This window comes from Elephas maximus, chromosome 22, assembly GCF_024166365.1.
Source record: "Elephas maximus indicus isolate mEleMax1 chromosome 22, mEleMax1 primary haplotype, whole genome shotgun sequence".
In the NCBI taxonomy this organism is placed as follows: Eukaryota; Metazoa; Chordata; class Mammalia; order Proboscidea; family Elephantidae; genus Elephas; species Elephas maximus.
In genome coordinates, this window is record NC_064840.1 from 33,318,022 (window position 1) to 33,338,338 (window position 20,317).

Here is a 20,317-nt window from a genome sequence, read left to right on the forward strand (position 1 = left end):
TCTTCCACTTTTTGGCTGACCCTTTACTTTTCCAAGTATGATGTTCTTCTGCAGGGACTGGTCCATCCTGATAACACATCCAAAGTATTTGAGACAAGGTTTCGACATCCTTGCTTCTAAAGAGCATTCTGGCTGTGCTTTTTCCTATATAGATTTGTTCATTCTTTTGGCAGCCCATGGTATATTCAGTATTCTTCACCAACACCATAATTCAAAGGTATTAATTCTTCTTCTGTCTTCTTTATTCATTGTCCAGCTTTCACATGCACAGGAGACAATTGAAAATACCATGGCTTGGGCTAGCAAGCGGCCATCTAAGATGCATCAGTGAGTTTCAACCCACCCGGATCAAAGGAGAATGAAGACCACCAAGGACACAATGTAGTTACAAGCCCAAGAGACAGAAACGGCCACGTGAACCAGAGACTACATCATCCTGAGACCAGAAGAACTAGATGGTGCCCGGCTACAGCCGATGACTGCCCTGACAGGGAACACAACAGAGAAGTCCTGAGGGAGCAGGAGAGCAGTGGGATGCAGACCCCAAATTCTCATAAGACCAGACTTAATGGTCTGACTGAGGCTAGAAGGACCCCAGTGGTCATGGCCCCCAGACCTTCTGTTGGCCCAGGACAGGAACCATTCCCAAAGCCAACGCTTCAGACATGGATTGGACTGAACAATGGGTTGGAGAGGGATGCTGGTAAGGAGTGAGCTTCTTGGATCAGGTGGACACTTGAGACTATGTTGGCATCTCCTGCCTGGAGGGGAGATGAGAGGGTGGAGGGGGTTAGAAGCTGGCGGAATGGACACGAAAAGACAGAGTAGAGGGAGAGAGTGGGCTGTCTCATTAGGGGGAGAGTAATTGGGAGTATGTAGCAAGGTGTATATAAGTTTTTATGTGAGAGACTTAATTTGTGAACTTTCACTTAAAGCACAGTAGAAAAAAAACCATGGCTTGGGTCAGGCACACCTTAGCCCTCAAGGTGACATCTTTACTCTTGAATAGTTTAAAGAGGTCTTTTGCAACAGATTTGCCCAATTTGTCCTTAGATTTCTTGACTGCTGCTTTCATGGGTGTTGATTGTAAATCAAGTAAAATGAAATCCTTGACAACATCAGTATTTTCTCTGTTTATCATGATGTTGCTTGTTGGTCCAGTTGTAAGGATTTTTTTTTTAAATGTTGAGGTGCAATCCATACCGAAGGCTGTAGTCTTTGATCTTCACCAGTGTTTCAAGTCCTCTTCACTTTCGCAAGCAAGGTTGTGTCATCTGCATATCACAGGTTGTAATGAGTCTTCCTTCAGTCCTCATACAGTGCTCTTCATATAGTCCAGCTTCTCAGGTTATTTATTCGGCATACAGATTGTATAAGTATGGTGAAAGGATACAACCCTGACACACGCCTTTCCTGACTTTAAACCATGCAGTATCCCCTTGTTCTGCCTCTTGGTCTATATACAGGTTCCGCATGGGCACAATTAAGTGTTCTGGAATTCCCATTTGTTTTAGTTATCTAGTGCTGCTATAACAGAAATACCACAAGTAGATGGCTTTAACAAAGAGAAATTCACTCTTTCACAGACTAGGAGGCCAGAAGTCCGAATTCAGGGCACCAGCCCCAGGGGAAGGCTTTCTCTTTCTATCTTTTCTGGCGGAAGGTCCTTGTCATTAATCTTCTCCAGTAGAGGAGCTTCTCAGCATAGGACCTTGGGGTCCAAAGGACGTGCTATGCTCCTGGTTCTTCTTTCTTGGTGGTATGAGGTCCCCATGTCTCTCTGCTTGCTTCTCTCTTTTACATCTCAAAAGAGATTGATTTAAGACACAACCTAACCTTGTGGATAGAGTCCTGTCTCATTAACATCACTGTTGTTGTTGTTAGGTGCCATGGAGTTCTGAGTTCCGACTCATAGCAACCCTATGCACAACAGAATGAAACACTCCCCGGTCCTGAGCCATCCTTACAATCGTTATGCTTGAGCTCATTGTTGCAGCCACTGTGTCAATCCACCTCGTTGAGGGTCTTCCTCTTTTCCGCTGACCCTGTACTCTGCCAAGCATGATGTCCTTCTCCAGGGACTGATCCCTGCTGACAACATGTCCAAAGTATGTAAGACGCAGTCTCGCCATGCTTGCCTCTAAGGAGCATTCTGGCTGTGCTTCTATGACAGATTTGTTTGTTCTTTTGGCAGTCCATGGTATATTCAATATTCTTCACCAACACCACAATTCAAAGGCATCAATTCTTCTTCGGTCTTCCTTATTCACTGTCCAGCTTTCATGTGCATATGATGCTACTGAAAATACCATGGCTTGGGTCAGGTGCACCTTAGTCTTCAGGGTGACATCTTTGAGGTAGAATTTACAACACACAAGAAAATCACATCAGATGACAAAATGGTGGACAATCACACATTACTGGGAATCACAGTCTAGCCAAATTGATACACGTTTTTGAGGGACACGGCTCAATCCATAATACCATTCTTTGTAGTGTTATCCATAATTTGTTATGACCCACACAGTCAAATGCCTTTGCATAGTCAATAAAACACAGGTACATCTTTCTGGTATTCTCTGCTTTCAGCCAAGATCCATCTGACATCAACAATGATAGCCCTTGTCCCACATCCTCTTCTGAATCCAGCTTGAACTTCTGGCAGTTCCCTGTCGATGTATTGCAGCAACCGCTTTTGAATCATCTTCAGTAAAATTTTACTTGTGTGTGATATTAACGATATTGTTCAATAATTCCCACACTCTGTTGGATAACCTTTCTTTGGAATGGGTACAAATATGAATCTCTTCCAGTTGGTTGGCCACCACAGTACAACAAACTGACAGGTGTGTGGGGGGAGCATGGTAAAAGGGCCCTAAATTAGGTAGGGAAAGTGCTGACTCCAGAGCAAAACCTGGTCTTCACACACACTGTCATGTTACTGACCCAGGCAAAACAGGAGTCCTAGCTCATGTGGGTACCAGCCTGCTGCTCAAGGAACTACAGATGAGGGTGATGTGGGCGGGCACCTGGAACAGACCAGTGAGCTCCAGATCTAGCAGGGCCAGAGGGCGTGGGCCCAGATTGCTCACAGGCTCAGGGTATCACTTGTCCCACTGCCTCCCCAAGAGGGTGAGCGCACCGCATTGCGCTGCTATGGCTCCAGGAGTGGCTTGGGCAATCAGGGCTGTGAGGTCTTCAACCAGTAGGGCTGTGGCGCTAATCCAGCTGCTGCCACTCACTGTTTTTGAATCAAGCAAGTAACTTAAGCATTCTGGGCCTCAGGTGAGTCACCTTTGCATCAGTAAAATCGGGCGAATGATAGCTATGGGTCAAGACATTGTGCTTAGAGGGCATAGCACATTATTGTCATACATACTGTAATCGTCATCTTTTGTCAACAACACACCAGGTGCCATTTGTTGAATGCTCACTTTGGCGCAGGCTCTGGGCGCCTGTCTCCACCCTGGGCTTAGGCCTCAGGCACAGCCAGAGGCCAGTGGAGTGTGGGAAGCACAGCCAAGGCCTCCATCCTGTTGTGAGGCCCCTTCCCATCCCATGGCCCACCTGCTTGACTGAGAAGGGTGGGGCTGCAGTGCCTGACCAGGGACTAGGGTCTGTCCTGAGAGAGGCAGGGCCCTCAGGGATGGGGTGGGGAGGGGGGCTAAAGGCCAGAGAGGCAGAGGCTGTAATGAGCTGGGGGTATAAAACGAAGGGAGAAATGTCCAGAACGCAGGATGGCCAGGTTCAGGGGTCAGGTGTGGGCAGACAGAAAGGTCAGCCCATGACCCAGTCTGACTGGGGAGGGGGAAGTGAGCGGCCTTGTAGCAGGTTCGGAGCAGGGGAGGGGCTCTCGGCCTGCAGGTGACCGCCGGTGGCCTGAAGCTTGGGCCGGGGTCCAGCAGCTGCAGCCTACGGGGGTGCCCACGAGGGCAAGGACTCGGGGGCGGCTGCAGGTGGCTGCTGGTGCGGATGATGGACGACCAGGAGGTTCCCGGGATCAAAAGAACCCCAGATGCCTGCTCAGTCCCAAAGCTTGGCGCAGGTCTGGGGGCGGGCACCGAGAAGGCTGCAGCCCCCGAAGGACAGAGCGCGCAGCCAACTGGCCTCGGTTCGCGGCTCTCAGCCCCGCCCCTCGTGGCTTGGCCCAATGGCGAGCGCGCCGGCGGCAGGCGGGGCGGGGCCTGGGCGGTGGTGCTGGCGCGTGAACGTGGTACCCGGAAATCGGCGGCTGAGGCGCAGGCGGCGGCGGTGAGTGCGCGGCGAGAGTCCTGGGCCCGCGGGCTCCGCTTCTGGCGGAACTGGTCCGGGCTCGGGGGCACGGGGCTCGGGCGGCCCGGGTGGCTCTCGGCTCTGCTTCCTGGGGCGTGGAGTGGAAATCAAGCGGTCAGGCCCGGGACGCTGGTCTGGGGAGACCAGACCGACCCCAGCCGACGAAAGCTTTCCAGGCTTTTTGCAAGGCGTTTCCAATGAGCTCCGCCTGGACGGGGTGTGGGGGCCCGTGACAAGCAGTGCTTACATGCTGCAGGGAAACTGATAACGACGGGGCTGAGAACTGCGCGGTCACTGCAGGGTGGGCGGGCTGTGGCCTCTTGCCAGCATCAAGGGTAGGGCTGGAGGCCTGTGACAGCTGATGTTTGTCAGAGTAGGGCGGCAAGTGCTGGGTCATCCTGTGACTGCAGCCGGCTTTCCTGGGGTGTCTCAGGCCTTCTGACCACCCCCCACTCCAAACAGGGTGGCTGAGTGGGGCCGGCCCCCTCCCTGGCTTTGCAGCGGCCAGTGCTATGCCTCTTTTCCTCCCAGAGAGTGGGCACCAGGGGCCTGTTGCTGAGACCCTTTCTGGTTCCAGGCCTCTCCTGTGCTTTCTGCTGGGCCAGGACACTTGCTTTGGACACTGCTTTTGAGGAAGTCTTTGGGCAAGTCCCTGAGCCTCAGACTCCTTTCCTTGGGGAGGATGTCACCTGCTCAGCAAGCCAGACTGTGATCTGCTCCTGACCTGCTGACTGCTGCTTTTGCTGCTTGTGTTTGGGCTCAGAACCCTCTTCCATGGAGCAGTTGTGACAGTAGCTGGAAGAGGGGCCCACAGCTGGATAGCACTTTGGAAGTGCTTTCTTGCACTTATTAATCCGCTGGGCAGCCTGTTGAGGGAAGTATTCACTTGCATGACCTGAACCCGTTCACGGCAGAGAAAAATCAGGCTGAGAGAACAAATGGTGTTCCCAAGGTCATTCCTATCGGGGCCAGTTCCCAGAGCCTCTGTCCTCCTGGGCCCATCTCCCAGGAGTCTTCCCACATCAGGTGGCTGGGGGCAGCTGGGCAATGGCAGAGCAGGCCTGGGAAGGACGGCCATGATGGCAAGTGGACACAGCAGAGCCTCTGCCACTCCCCACCCCCCCGCAAGATCCCAGTGCTCTGTCGTGGGAGTGGGGCTGGGCTCAGTGGGGTGGGACAGCTCTTTTCACACACGTGCGCTGCTGGTGGCTGCCAGCAGAGGAGGCAAACAGCGGGAACACCATGTCGCTGTCTGGGGCCTTAGCTGAGAAAGCCCTGACTTCTGTACACGTCCCAAGCAGCGGACCTCCTGCTGCAAAACCCTGCCCTCCTCCCCTCTTCACATCTGAGAGTTAAAACCCCAGCTCTTTCCCACAGATCCCCAGTCTGCTCAAGCCTGGGCCTGCCCAGCCCCCCTGAGCGATTTTTACTACTTCATGCTTCCTTCGTGCTTTCATTTATGGGCTGTTACTTCAGTCACATTTCTCAGTGTAATCACTTGTAGTGTCATGGGGGCTGGATCCCATGCCCAGCTTCTTGTGCTAGATGGTGAGCTCTCTGAGGGCAGACTTGGTGCCCACTCTCCCTGGCACTCCCAGTGCCCACCCACTGGTACTGCTTCTGAGAACATCCACTGGATAGAAGGGCCTTGTGGGGACCCCAGAGCGGGTATGGAGAGAACTAGCCCAGTGCAGGAAGGCTGGGGGATGGAGGAGGGGTCCAAGTACCTGCATGGCCAGTGATACTCCCGACATGAGAGGATCAGCACATAAGGTCGTGCACGGAGTCCAGTGTTGGTTGGTCCTGACCCCCCAACCTCGGAGTATGACAGAGGACTCTGAAAACAAGGTCATCTCAGAACAATGGAGCTGCCATTTAAGGTTGTCATTGTGACTTCTTTCTTTTCCTCTCACTTTCTTTTTAGATTACAAAAATAATATATGCATGCTTAAAAATAACAAGGCTGGCCTCTAGCTCTGGGTGGCTGCTCTGCTGGAACCCTGCTGACGTTTGGGTGTTCATCCCCCCAGTCTTCTGAACTTTGCAGCACACCTCCTTGCTTATTACCATGCAGGCTGCAGTGGCCACGGCAGGGCTGGGGCCTGTCGGGGGTTTTATGTAGTGTTTACTGTGCTGCTAGCTTATGCTGCTTCTTTGGACTGTGACAAGCTGCTGACACTCTGGTGTGTGGCTTAGTCAGCGCCCCTGAAATATCTCGAAAGATGTAGAAGAGAAGGAACATCACGGTAGCCACACAATACGACATAGCGCTTTAACTCTCAGATGTGGAGAGGGGAGGAGGGCAGGGTCTGCTGCTTGGGATATGTACAGACGTCAGGGCTTTCTCAGCTAAGGCCCCAGACACACGGTGTTCCCTCTGTTTGCCTCCTCTGCTGGCAGCCGCCAGGAGCGCACGTGTGTGAAAAGAGCTGTTCCGCCTCTGGGACCTCCACAGCCTTTGCAGGTCTCTGGGCAGAGTCCGCAGTGTGAGGCTGCAGGCAGGAATTAGACAGTGGGGTCTCAGCCTGGCCAAGATGGCTTGCATTCACTGAGGGGCTTGCTGGAAGCTGGTAGACTCTGTTCTCTATAGCCAGGTGAACAGGCCGATGAGCTTTAAAATGTATTCCCAAAATGTGTAAACCGCTCTGGGTAATTAAAAGGGGCAGAGCCTCAGTGTAGGCAGCCCTTGTAGGAGACTGGGGTGACGTGAACTTGGAGCCTCACGCTCCCGGATGTCTAGGTGCCCTTGGCTCTGTGTTCCGGTGGATACACCTCCCCATCTACACACGTGCATCCCATTCATTCTCTGCTGCCAGGGAATTCCATCCAGATGCCCCTTTTCACCTTTTCAGTTGAAGAAGGAAAATGCTTTGTCTGAGAAGGTGGGTTGGGTGACCGCAGGCCCACTCCTGCTCTGGGCTCTGGTGGGTTTGGGGACTGGGCGGGGTTGTGGGCTCTGATGGGGTCAGGGCACCGTTATGAGAAATGGAAAGAGCCTGATGGCACGCAGGCCTAGGTTGATAGGTTTTGCACCAGGGCTAAGCCTGCCCTTGTGGTCCAGTTTCCTATTGCTGCCCTCCTGTTTTTCCTGGTTCTTCTTCCCCTGACTGAAGGAAGGGCCAGTGGGGGAGGACAGGAGGATTTGCCCAGTTTCTCCTTATAAGCAGGTGTTTGGGGTGGACAATCCTGAAGTAAAGCATACATAATGTAAAAGTGCACACATGTTAAGGGTATTGTTGTTAACTTGCTGTTGAGCTGAGTCTAGTTCATAGTGACCCCATGTGTGCAGAGTAGAACTGCTGCATAGAGTTTTCAAGGCTGTGACCTTTCAGAAGCAGATTGCCAGGCCTGTCTTCTGAGGAGTCTCTAGGTGGGATTGAACCGCCAACTTTTTGGCTAGGAGTTGAGCGCTTAGCCATTTATGCCACCCGGGGATTCCGTTAAGAGTATATAGCTCAGTGAATTTTATAAAGTGAACCAAGTTGGGCAGCTACTTTCCACATCTGAGTGTGGATATCATCACCAGCACCCACACGTCTCCCTGTGGCTTCCCTGGTCAGTACCCCCAAGTTGGTGGCCCCTGTTCTGACTCCTGTTCCCGTGATGGGCCTTTGTGCAGGGACTGGGCAGTGTGTTCTTTCCTGGTGTAGCCTCTCCTGCTCTTTGTGGGTCTGTGAGGCCTCATGTGGCCGTGGTCGGACTGCAGCTCATTCCTGTCTCTAACTGCACATTGTCCTGGTGTATGGATGTTGTGGTACTTGCAGTCAGGCTGCTGTGTTGTTTCACGGACATGAAGCTGTACAGCATCTGGGGAATGGTGCGTGTGTGTTAGCCTCAGAGCAGTGGGTCTCCTCAGAAAGTTTCAGGTGGGGCATGACACGATATAGTCAGAGTTTTAGAAGATTCCATGAATTGCCAAGAGGGAGACTATTCTCCAACCAGTTACCGAAATATGCACTACAGCTAAGGTAACTCAGCCAGGTGTCAGAGGCCTGAAGATGTGTGTGTGGCCCCTGAGGGACCTGTGTGACTGAGAGTCCACTGTGTGGATGAGGTTGGCAGGCTGGACAACCCCCAAGCCTCCTGGGGACGATTGGCTATCCACTCGGGAAATAGAGATGAACCCTACCTCATAGCCTGCCAAGGCAGAGGACAGGCTGACCAAACCAAACATAGCCATTAAAGGAAGTCAGGAGAACAGGGTCTTACTCTGGCCAGGGAGGGCCTTCTTAAGCAAGACACAAGAGGTAAAAGCTGCATGGTAAAGATGGGGTAATTTGCTGTAACATAACAAACTCATTTCTGACAGAACACCACAGGCAAAGCTTAAAAGCCGGGAGATCAACTGGAAGAAAACATTTGCAGTTAATGGAGCAGATGGGGGTTCCTGCCCACACCATGTAAAGTGCTACAGATCAACAAGACAAAAGGCCCAGAATTCAGCACCCAAATTGGAACTTCATGTACAAGGTCATGCAGTTGGCCAAATATCATGAGACGCACTGCATTCAGGGAATGCAAATGAAACCTGCCCACCGTGCTGTTGCACCTGGGGCAGGTTAACAGTGCTAGCACTGTGCCTGAGGGAGACAACGCACCCCTGTATGGCAGATGGGGCCTAAAAATGTCAACCCTTGACTTAGCAATCCCACTTTAGGGTCTTTGTTCTAGGAGAGTCTTCAGGCTGCCTGTGCAGCGTGTGCACAGGGGTCCACCATGGCATTGTGTGAGATGCTAAAACTTGGCAAGACTGAAGTGCCAACCCAGCCGAGAGGTGGGCAAAGCCCACATGTCATAGGGGGAGAGCTGGGCAGCAGCAGCCAGGCTGGTTGGCCAGGAGGGATTGTCACACAGCCAGTGGGATATTGCTTGTGTGTCAGTCCCCCAAAATACAACCTCTGTGTGTGTGCGCGCGCACACACCTGTTGAGAGCTGGCTGGTATACCCAGCCAACCAGGGGTTGGGTTTCGCTTACTGTGTATAGGTGGACGTTTTCCAGATGAGACCATACTTCTGTGTGACTTGGGGGTGAAAGTAACAACCGCAAGCCCTCCAGGCCCTTGGGGGCTGCTAGTCGTGTGGCAGGAGATGTGGAGCCTTGGGCTTGGATAGCAGAGAGGCCAAGTCGAGTGGCCAGACGAGGGACAGCAGGCATGAGAGCCTGGAGGCTAGGAGGAGGAGGGCAAACAGGCTCTTTTTTTTTTCCTTTTTTGTTAATAATTTATTTTTTTCTGTTGAGAATATACACAGAAAAACATACACCCAGTTTCTCTACATGTACGATTCAATGACGTCGATTACCTTCTTCGAGTTGTACAACCATTCTCACCCTCCTTTTCTGAGTTGTTCCTCCCCCATTAACATAAACTCACTGCCCCCTAAGGTTCCTGTCCAATCTTTTGAGTTGCTGTTGTCAATTTGGAGCCCTGGTGGCACAGTGGTTAAGCGTTCAGCTGCTAACCAAAAGATCAGGAGTTTGAATCCACCAGCCACTCCTTGGAAGCCCTATGGGCAGTTCTACTTTGTCCTGTAGAGTTGCTATGAGTCAGAATTGACTTGATGGCAATGGGTTTGGTTGTCAATTTGATCCCATATAAATAGTTCTCAAAAGAGCATAATGCTTGTGAAATGAGAGTAGTAACAGTAGCATCAGAACCTGTCTAACTTGAGGGGGGATAATGACCAGGATCAGCCCAAAGGTGATACCCATGAGATGGAGGTCAGACATACCTCCAGCCTCCAACCTTTTTACCAATTCTGACTCCAGCCATCCCTCCCATGGCACTTGCTACTTTTCTTCAGGGTTTGATCATCTGTTACAGTGGCCACACAGAACTCACAGACCGTACTTACAGTTAAGTGGTTTATTAAGGAAGTAATAGTACAACTCAGGATCAGGATCAGGAAGCATGTAGGCAAAGTCTCCCTTCAATGTAGGACAACTCTCTTAGCCCCTCTTGGCCGTGCAGGCCTCCTTCCAGCCCCTCAGGACAGGCTCTTCTTGGTGCTGCTTGTCTATCACCACCAACTGCCACAAGGCCCCTTCTGGGCCCGTCACTGCCAGCTCTATCACTGGGCCCCTTCTGGGCCCTCTCACTGTTATAGTCCTTGACCGGTGTTACAGTTCTTTTAGGAGGTTTCTTGCCTCCTCACTCTCTCGGCTTCTTCTCTTTTCTTTCTTCCTTCTGCTTCTTCTTGCTGTTTCTCTTCCTGCTTCTTTCTGTCTAAAAAAAAAATCTCTGTGGGGTTGGGATTGATTGTCGGTTTTAAGCCACAGCCCCTCCCAGCAGGGGCCACAAACTGACCAGTCCCCTCTTGGTATGTATGTAGCACATTTTGTTTATCCATTCATCTGTTCGTGAGCAATTTAGGTTGTTTCCACCTTTTGGCCATTGTGAATAGTGCTGCAGTTAACACTGGTGCACAAGTCTCTGTTTAAGTCTCTTGGCAGACAGGTTGTTGATGCCAGTGCTGGAGGGAAGTTGGCAAGGTGGAAGGTAAGAGCAAGTGGGTGGCAGATGCAGCCAGTCCATAATGCCTGTTAGCCCCCAGGGGAGGTGAGGCTGGTGGCCCGATGGGGTCTGGGGTGCAGAAGAGGGTGGCCTGGAGATGGCAGGTGGTGGGGTGGGGGGGACAATGCCTCTTTAGGCTCAGCCACCTCCTAGTCGCACTGCGGTCTGTCCCAGCCCCTGCTGGCTTGTGCCTGGCCCCTGACCTTGCTGAGGTAACAGTGAACAGATGGTCTACCCCTACCCCAATCCACCCCCAGCCAGATTCTTCCCCATCCGGGTTGGCAGTAACAGCAAGGCCCTGCCAGCTTGACCTTCAGCCCCTTTGGCTTGCCACTTCTTCCACTGGGCTGCATGAGTCACCAGCTTGCCTCCAAGATGGGGCCTGAGGGCTAGGAAGACAGGCTCCCACGTGGCTGCAAGGTGTAGATCACCTTGCAGAAAGCCATTTGGCCTTTGTGTTCCATTTTTTGAGCCAGACCAACACCCTGAGGCTAATGAATGAGGGCTGACCAGACCAAGAGGGATCGCCTGCTGATTAAACCTGAGGTAATCTGTCAGGGCCACATGGTAGGTGTAAGGCTGATAAGAGCTGTAAACAGGGAGACTCAGATGAAGTTTCTGGCTGGTGATCATGCATGGGAGACAGTGATGCAGCCCTCCTGTGATATGGAAGCTTCGTGCTGTGACCCCTCCCAGACCTTGCCCTATGCATCTGTTTGTATCCTTTCTGACTGGGGTAAATCTGTAGTAAGTATGGTATTGTTTTGTTGTGGTTGGTTGCTGTTGCGTTGATTTCGACTCATAGTGACCGCGTGTGTAGACCTGCTCCATAGAGTTTTCAAGGTTGTGACCTTTTGGAAGCAGATCGCCAGGCCTGTCTTCCAAGGTGCCTCTGGGTGGATTCAGACCACCAGTCTTTCGGCTATTAGTTGAGTGCTTAACCATTGGCACCATCCAGGGCCTCCTTAAGTATGGTATAAACCCGTTGCCAGCGAGTCGATTCTGACTCATAGTTACTCTATAGGACATAGTAGAAACTGCCACATAGGGTTTCCAAGGAACAGCTGGTGGATTCCAACTGCCAATCTTTTGGTTAACAACAGAGCTCTTAACTGCTATGCCACCGGTTCTCCCAAGTGTGGTGTCTCTCTGTGAATTCTCTAAGTTGTTTCAGCGAATTAATGAAACCACAGGTGCAATGAGAGCTAGCAGGGGCTGGTGTCTGCCTGTTTGACACCTGAAAGCAGGTGTCCTTCTAATGTGTGAGCTCTGACCCAGCCTAGGGTGGCTGGGGCTGTGAGAGAGAGTGTCATGTGAGTGGTTGGTAACGAGGATAGAGAATTGGGAAGGTGAGGACTGGATCTACTTCCACACTTTGGGAGTCTCATTCGTGTCGATCCTGACCACACAGTTACCAATGAAGGTGGGATTTGCCCACTGTGCCCCTGACTTAAAGCAGTGGCCCTCACCCACACCCCTGCAGCCATCTCTGCACTCTCTCTGCTTGTGCCCCTGGCCTGTCTTTTGCCATGTCTGTCTTCCTGTCTGTCTGTCTGTCTGTCTGCATCACTTGCCATGCTGTTTGTAGATGCCACCTGGAGTGAGATTTGGGGCTTGACTCAACTTGAGAATCTCGTTCTTCTTAAAAAGGGCATAATCCATGTTCACCAGCTATTAGAACGAAGGCCTAGTTGGTTCCTCTGTGGAGTCGGAGGAGGAGCTGACCCAAGCCTTCAGTGCGTGCTTAGCTTGGAGTCAGAGTGCGGAGACGCTCTGGATTAGTTCTCAAAAACGTTATCAAGCAGATGGGCTGGGAGTGCCTGGAATGCATCAGGCTCTCACAGCCAGCACCATTTGCTATTCAGCTCATGCCAAACTTGGGGTGTTTCCTTCCCGGTTTTGGAGAATTACCAGGTCATTAGACCAGGGAAACACGAGACGTGTTGAGTCGTGATTTTGGAGAGACTTTCACTGGTTTCTTAAAGAGAATAGGAAACCTTTGGCTGTGATTTGAAAAGAGCTCTTCTCTTTCAGTTCATACCTCATAGATCCAGCTGGCAGGGGTCCAGGTGTGCCCAGGGACTCCAGGGTGTGTGGGAGCGCTCAAGGTGTTTCCTCCTGGGAGTGGCCTCTGCCGTATCCATGCTCGTGGAGACTGTCCTCCTCTTACCTGATGGGGTCTGGAGGAGGGAGTGCCCAGGTCAGGAGCCAGTTTATTCTTGTTCCAGCTGTGTCTTAGTCATCTAGTGCTGCTATAACAGAAATACCACAAGTGGATGGCTTTAACAGAGATAAATTCATTTTCTCACAGTCCAGTAGACCAAAAGTCCAAACTCAGGGCGTCAGCTCTGGGGGAAGGCCTTCTTTCTCTGTCAGCTCTGGAGGAAGGTCCTTCTCATCAATCTTCCCCGGACTAGGAGCTTCTCCACGCAGGAACCTTGGGTCCAAAGGAAGCGCTGTGTTCCCGGTGCTTCTTTCTTGGTGGTAGGAGGTTACCATGTCTCTACTCACTTCTCTCTTTTATATCTCAGGCTCGGTAATTTGCTAGAAGAACTCAGCCAAGCTCTTACACTCATGGCTACAGTTTATTATAGCAAAAGGATACGAATTAAAATCAGCAATGGAAAAGGCACATGGGTGGAGTCCAGGAAAGACAAGGCACAAGTGTCCAGTTGTTTTCTCCCAGTGGAATTGTACAGACAGAAATTATTTCTCCCAGTAGTGACATGGGACAACATGCACAAAGCATTGCCAGCCAGGAAAGCTCACTGGAGCCCTGGCATCCAGGGTTTTTAATGGGGGTTGGTCCTGTAGGCACGGCTGACTGCCCATAGGGCTGACCTTAGTCTCTAACCCTCTAGAGGTCAAGCTGATGCCACATAGACCAAGCACACCCCACCTCCCCGTGCTCCCTCCCCCCACCCCGAGAAGCCACATTGTTAGCATAGACTCTGGTCCAGGGACGAAAGCCCCCAGCTAGACAAGGACACTCTGGTCAGGCAAGCATTCTGTGGGCTCAGGGGCTATCTCCCAGAAGATGGCCAAGGGCCAGACCTTTCGTTGGAATGCACAGTGTGTGGAGAACCCAGGCCTGCTGAGTTAACCCTTTATTGCACAAACGGTTGCTGTAGATCTGACCTGGCCCCAGGTGGGAGGACTTGGCAAGGGTGCAGACTCAGGTTGGTAGAGACCCCCTCAAAGAAACGGTGCTTCCTTGGTGCTTCTAACCGGGGGCAAGGACTCAGTGGAAGCTATAGGCCAGGCACGCAGGTGAGTGCGAGGGCTCATCCACACACACACACCTATGGGGCCTGAGTCGCAGTCCTCAGTTTGGGAGCTTCAACATGGTCTCAGTCTGTGCTGGATGCCTTTGAAGAACATGTGATTCGAGGCTGTGGCCTTCTTGCTCTCAGCAGGATTTAATGCTGGCCCATATCCATTTCCCAGTATGTCTCAGTAGGTTTTTAAAAGAGATGTAACTTGGTGTCTTTGTTATCTAGTGCTGCTGTAACAAAAATACCACAAGTGGGTGGCTTTAATGAACAGTAATTTATTTTCACACAGTTTAGGAGGCTAGAAGTCCAAACTCTAGGGGAGGCTGTCTTATCCACTGGGGGAAATCCTTGTCTCTTTCAGCTTCTCTTACTTGGTTCTTTGGCAATCTACACATGGCAACAATCTTTTCTCATTTGTGCTTCCTTGCTTCTGTGCCTGTGTCTGGTCCTTTTAGATCTCAGAAGTGATTGGCTTAAAACATACTCTATGTTGGTGTGGCCTCATTAACATAACAAAGAAAATCATATTTCCAAATGGGATTATATCCCCAGATATTCCAAAAAAAAAAAAAAAAAACCCCATTGCTGTAGAGTTGATTCTGACTCATAACGACCCCATGAGACAGAGAACTGCCCCATAGAGTTTCCAAGGAGCGCCTGGTGAGTTCCAGCCGCTGACCTTTTGGTTAGCAGCTGTAGCTCTTAACCACTGCGCCACCAGGGTTTCCTCCGCCAGGTGTAGGAGTTGAATTTAGAACACATATTTTTGGGGGGCACAGTTCAACCCATAACACTTGGCAATGCTCACAGTGGTCAGCATTTTAAATAATGATTTGGTCATGACCAAGACTGTCTGGTTGTCGTGGGCAGTGAAGTGGAATCCATGTAGGTCAAGAAATGTGGAGTCGTGAGGAAGCCCAGGGAAGGGGCAATGAGAAGGTGGGGATGCTCCCGTGTGGAGCTCAGAGTGGCTGCCTCTGCCATCCTCAGGGCCACCTGGTCTTGCAGAGGAGCCCAGGCCACAGTAGAACCCCTTGGAGCCTTGTGAGCACAAAATGAAGCTGCTGCAAAATGCAAGAAGACAGCTTTTTGTTTTGAAGTCGGCCAGCTGTCTGGGCTCAGGGGTGTTGCTGGCTGTGCTGCGCCAAGGTGGGGCTGCAACGCAGTGCTTGTCAGGACATTTGGCCAACACTCAGGCCTTGACCTCCAAGTATGGCCTTGCCCTGACTGCCACTCACATGGCCTCACCGCTCTCAGCCTGGGGCACCTATTTGGGGTCTTCCATCTGGCTTGCCTGGCCGAGGCATGGCTGGACTTCTGTGTCATGGCAGTTGCCTTTTAAAACGGGTGCCTGAGTGAGACCTCACGTGGGTACAGTGACATTTTCATCAAGACTAGGAAGGAGCCAGCTGCCCCCTCACTTGCTTTACCAGGGGCTTCTCTTCACCCTGGGGAGGGCCGGTGGCCCCTGCTCTAGGGGGCACAGTGAGGCCAGCAGAGCCATGCGGAGGCCTGCCAGGTTCCAGGTGTTTCCATGACATGGCTGGGTGGAACAGCTGTGGATCTGCCAGGGCAATGCAAATGAGCAGGTACAGAGCTGGGTGCTGAGCATCCTGGCCATCTGGGAGGCTGCAGGGAGTGAGTGTGTCTGGGAGATCCACGTGGCCCCAGCACCCCACCTGGACCCACTTTGGAGACCCAGGTGGCAGGTGGTCCGCTTACATCCCTTTACCCCCGTGTCCAAACAGCAGGCCCCCATGGTTTGGGATACCTTCATGTGCCCTATGAGGGCCTATCTTGCCCATGTCCCTGCTCTGACCTCAGATGCTGCCTGAGCCCTCCAAGTGAGACAGGTCACCCTGTGAAGTACTGGGCATGGGGAAGGCATTCCCGGCTGGCTCCTCCCTGTCCGGAGGCTCTGAGTCCCAGCTGCCTCTGTGTCAGTGTCTTACCCACCCAGAGACTCAGGTTCTGCCTCGGGTGGCTGGGCCTTGCAGCTGGGGCTGTGTGATTGGTGATCCCATGTGGCCTTCCCTGCTTGCTCTCCTGCCTGCTGGGCTTTGCAACTGAGAAGGCTGCATGAGGCCACCATCTGACTGGAGCCAGCAAGGCTTGAAGGTTTGCAGCAGAGCTTGCGGATCTCCACCGTGGCCTCTCTGCCTCCTGGCTGGCAGGTGGCACCCCTGTATGCAGGACAAAGAGGTGGTACCTGTGCCCACTGAGGAAGCAGAGCAGTGCTCTGCAGATGCTCTCCCTGGTGGCTCCTGACACCCTGAAGCTCCAGTGGGTGGCCGAGACCTGGGGAGGGCTCTTACCCCAGGGGCCCTCCTTCCTGCCCTCAAACTCTGGTCAACTGTGCCTTGGAGGAGATCCTGCAGAGTCTGACTACTCCATAGCCTTGCTCAGGCTCCTTCAGGCCCATAAAGACTCCCCGGCCAGGGGCCTCTGCCTCTTTACTGAGCCAGGTTGGGGTGGCAAGGGCAGGGTGGGGACATCATTGCTGACTCCAGGCATGTTCCTCCCAGGATACTGCCCTCACCTATACCTTTTATCAACTCACACGTCCTTCCAGGTGAGCTCCTTATGTAGATGCCACCTGGCAACGTCAAACCTCCATCCAGTTCACACAATGGTGCCCACTGAAGTACTTCCAAGTCTGCCTTCAGCTTTGCTGACTGCAGAGGTGGTGGGAACTGGAAAGGAGTGCTTTCCCAGGCAATCTTGCACAACTGGGAGGTGGTGTGGATCAGTGAGAGCAGGGTGCCCAGCATGTGCCAGCCCAGCCTGTGCCCAGCCCTGTGGTGTACGACTGGAAGGGCAGCTGCTGTGTCCTGGGCTGGCTCTCACAGCCCTGCAGGTCAGCACGGAGCCAAGCAGGCAGGTCTGCTTACCCAACAAGTAGGCTTCAGAGACGCACCATGGTGGGCCAGCGGGGGCACACTGGGAGAAGGGGCCCTGCAACTGCGGGCACCTGCCAGGAGTTTGCTGAGGGGCATATTGGGGGCCTCAGTGAAGAGGGGTGAAGTGGGTAGGAGGTAAAGCTAGGAAGGCAAATGGGCTTGCCTGTGGCCAGAACTGGGTGGAGGGGCCAGAGGGCAGCAGGCCTGGCTCGAGCGGGGGGTGAAGGACTGGAGAGAAAGGCAGTTCCTGATGGTCCCCTCCCCAGGGGCTGGCTTTCCTCTGGTCCTTCCCTCCCAATGACTGCATCTTCATCAAGGCCGCAGCTCTGGGCTCTGGGCCCACACCACTGGTGCCAGGCCTGCCTGGAGACACGTCGGTGGCTTTGTGAGGGACTGCAGGCATGCAGTGACAGCCACCCCTTGGACCACAGAGCCTGCCCCTTGCCACTGTCCCGAGGGCCAGTGCTGCTCCCACCAAGCCTAGGCCTGCTCGGGCAGATGGGCTCCTCAGCTGGGTGGGGGAGCGCTTTGCATCTCACCAGTGAGCATCAGTGGCCAGAGCTGTCTCCGGCCAGTGGCCTCACTCGGTGGCCAGGCATGTGGCTGGGCAAGTGCCTTGGCAGGCCAAAAGCCAAGCGAGTGATGGCTTTCTCCTCTGACATTCCTAGAGCAGTGCTTTCCCGCAGGGGACAGTCATCTATCACAGTGGGCCTTGCGGCAGACCAGGGACTCCAGGCCAGTGGGATTCCAGCAGGGGCCAGCTGCCAGGACTTCCTCCCACTGACCTCGGATGGCCTGGTTGCCACAGACAGCACTAGCTGGCCTGGCCGGAGGGGGTTCTCATGTCCTTCCTGGAGCATGGCTGTCTGGGAAGGACCAGCTCCCTGGCACAAGGGGACCTGCATCTTCTACACAAGGTGCTGAGATCCCCTGTCAGCTGCCCCAGACCTGTCAGGTGGGACATCAGGGGCCCTGTGAGGCCTGGAAGATGAGGTTTGCCTCATTTCCATCTCTGTCTCTCTGCATTGCATTCTTGGTGATTCCGCTGACCCTTCTCATCAGCTGTGTCCAATCTACTCTTAAATCCTTTCATTTCTAAAACGCCTTTTTGGTGTTTTGTAAACCTTTTGGTGTACTCTTTATCATTTCCTCTTCCCTGTAAATAATTTCTAGGAGCCCTGGTGGCGCAGTGGTTAAGTGCTGGGCTGCTAACGGGAAGGTCAGCAGTTCAAACTCATCAGCTGTTCACAGGAGAAAGATGTGGCAATCTGCTTGTTTGACGATCACAGCCTTGAAAACCCTATGGGGTGTTTCTACTCTGCCATATGGAGTCGATAGGATTCAGAATCGACTCAGCGTCAATGGGTTTGGGGAGGTATTTTCAAACTTCTTTTTGTTCTTTAATTAGAGTGTCATGGTTTTGTGCCACGTGCCCAGTCATTCCAAGGTCTGAATTTCCTGTGGCTGTCTTTCTGCCAGGAGCCCTGGTGGTGCGGTGATTAAAGCATCAGGCTGCTAACCAAAAGGCCAATGATTCAAACCCACTGGAGAAAGATGTGGCAGTCTGGGTCTGCTTCCATAAGAATTTACAGCCTCAGAAACCCTATGGAGCACTTCTGCTCTGTCCTTGTAGGGTTGTTATGAGTCAGAATCGACTTGATGGCAATGGATTTGGTTTTTGGTTTTGCCTTTTCTGCTGGTTCGTGGTCATGGTGCTTTGTTTCATTGTGTGCTTGGTTCTTTTCGACTGTGCACTGCCTGTTGTCTTTGAAAAAGAATTTGTGAGATGTCATCAAGGTCTAGGATGACAACATCTTCCTCAAGAGAGTTTCTCAGGGGCACTACCAGTGTGGGAGCACCTCACACCAAGTTCTCAGCTTGAGGGTCTCTGGGCCCCCATGCAGTGTGGATGTGGTCCTTCTTTGTGGAATCACTGGCCATGGCCACAGCTTTTCAAGGACCTCCCCCCCCACTTTTTTTTTTATGGTCGTCCCTATAACCCCTGTGGGGTTGGCTGTGAATATGACCCACACTACCCTGACGGGGGTGGGGGGGGGCGGGGCACCCTGTGAGGGGATCCCTGTTGATGCAGTATTTAACCATTTGACTGCTTATTAAGAGCTTGGCAGTTCAAACCTACCAGGCAATCCTTGGGAACCCTATGGGGCAGTTCTACTCTGTCCTATAGGATTACTATGCATCAGAAATGACTCAACGGCAACTAGTTTGGTTGGTTTACCATGTGAGGTTGCTCTTTGGGGTCCCAGTTTAACTAGGGGAACATCTCTCTTTAGGTTCCCTGCCTTGGATGGGCCCCGGATCTTATCTTCTATCTCCCTCATCTCTAAGGCCACCAGAGCCCAAGCCCCAGTTTGTCTACATGGGCAGATCCTCTGGACAGGGGCAGCCGCTGTTCTCAGCTTTCCTTTCTGGGTCCTGAGCTGTTGTCCAAATTCCATATGATCTTGTCAGCTTTCTGCTGCTTTTCAGATATTTTCAAACATTTTGAGTTGTTTTTACTGGAAGGATTAGTCCAAACAGTCTGCTGACTATTATTGGAGTCATAAGTCACCAGCACCCAGGGCTGGGGACCTAGTTTGCTTCTGTCATCTCTGGGCTCCTGGCGCCCCATCAGGTCTGATCCAGGGTGGGGGCATGGGAGCAGGGCCTGGGGGGCAGGACAGTGACTGCCCACACTGGCTTCTCTATCTGAACCGGTGACTCTAGTAGGGACAGTTTCTTAGTTATCTAGTGCTGCTACAACAAAAATACCATAAGTGGGTGGCTTTAAGAAACAGAAAATTTATTTTCTCACAGTTTAGGAGGCTAGAAGTCCAAATTCAGGGTGCTGGCTTTAAAGGAAGGCTTTCTGTCTCTGTTGGCTCTGGAGGAAGGTCCTTGTCTCTTCTGAGTTTCTGCTTCATGTGGCTTGGCCGTCTCTCTTCCATCTCTGCTTCCCTTCCTTGCTTGTTTAATCTCTTTTGCATCTGAAAAGAGATTGACTCAAGACACACCGTATGGTAAACCTGTCTCGTTAACATAACAAAGCCCATTCCCAAAACCTCCAGCATGAAAAAAAAAAAAAAAACTGTTGCCATGGAGTGGATTAGATTCTAACTCATCTCGACCCTGTAGGACAGAGTAGAACGGCCCCACAGGGTTTCCAAGGAGCGCCTGGTGGATTCCAAATGCCTACCTTTTGGTTAACAACTGAGCTCTTAACCAGTGCGCCACCAGGGCTCCAAAACACAGACATAGAGGTTAGAATTTACAATACATATTTGGGTGGTGGGGGGATGGAGGGGACACAATTCAGTCCATAACAGACAGGGACAACCACTTAGACTGGCTGTGCTGT

At 52.3% G+C, this 20,317-nt stretch overlaps 1 protein-coding gene across 3 annotated transcripts in view; it reads left to right on the forward strand.

Moving 5' to 3' along the window:
- The first annotated feature begins 3,266 nt into the window (after positions 1 to 3,266).
- The window catches only part of TANGO2 (transport and golgi organization 2 homolog), a 63,796-nt gene continuing 46,745 nt past the window's right edge, over positions 3,267 to 20,317 (forward strand). The window contains exon 1 of one of the 3 annotated variants that reach the window (XM_049865913.1): positions 3,267 to 3,285. The gene's annotated coding sequence lies outside the window, so the exon portion shown is untranslated. Of the gene's footprint in view, positions 3,286 to 4,216; positions 4,252 to 11,363; positions 11,532 to 20,317 lie in introns of those variants that run through there. The other 2 variants (XM_049865911.1, XM_049865912.1) reach the window with 2 other exon arrangements.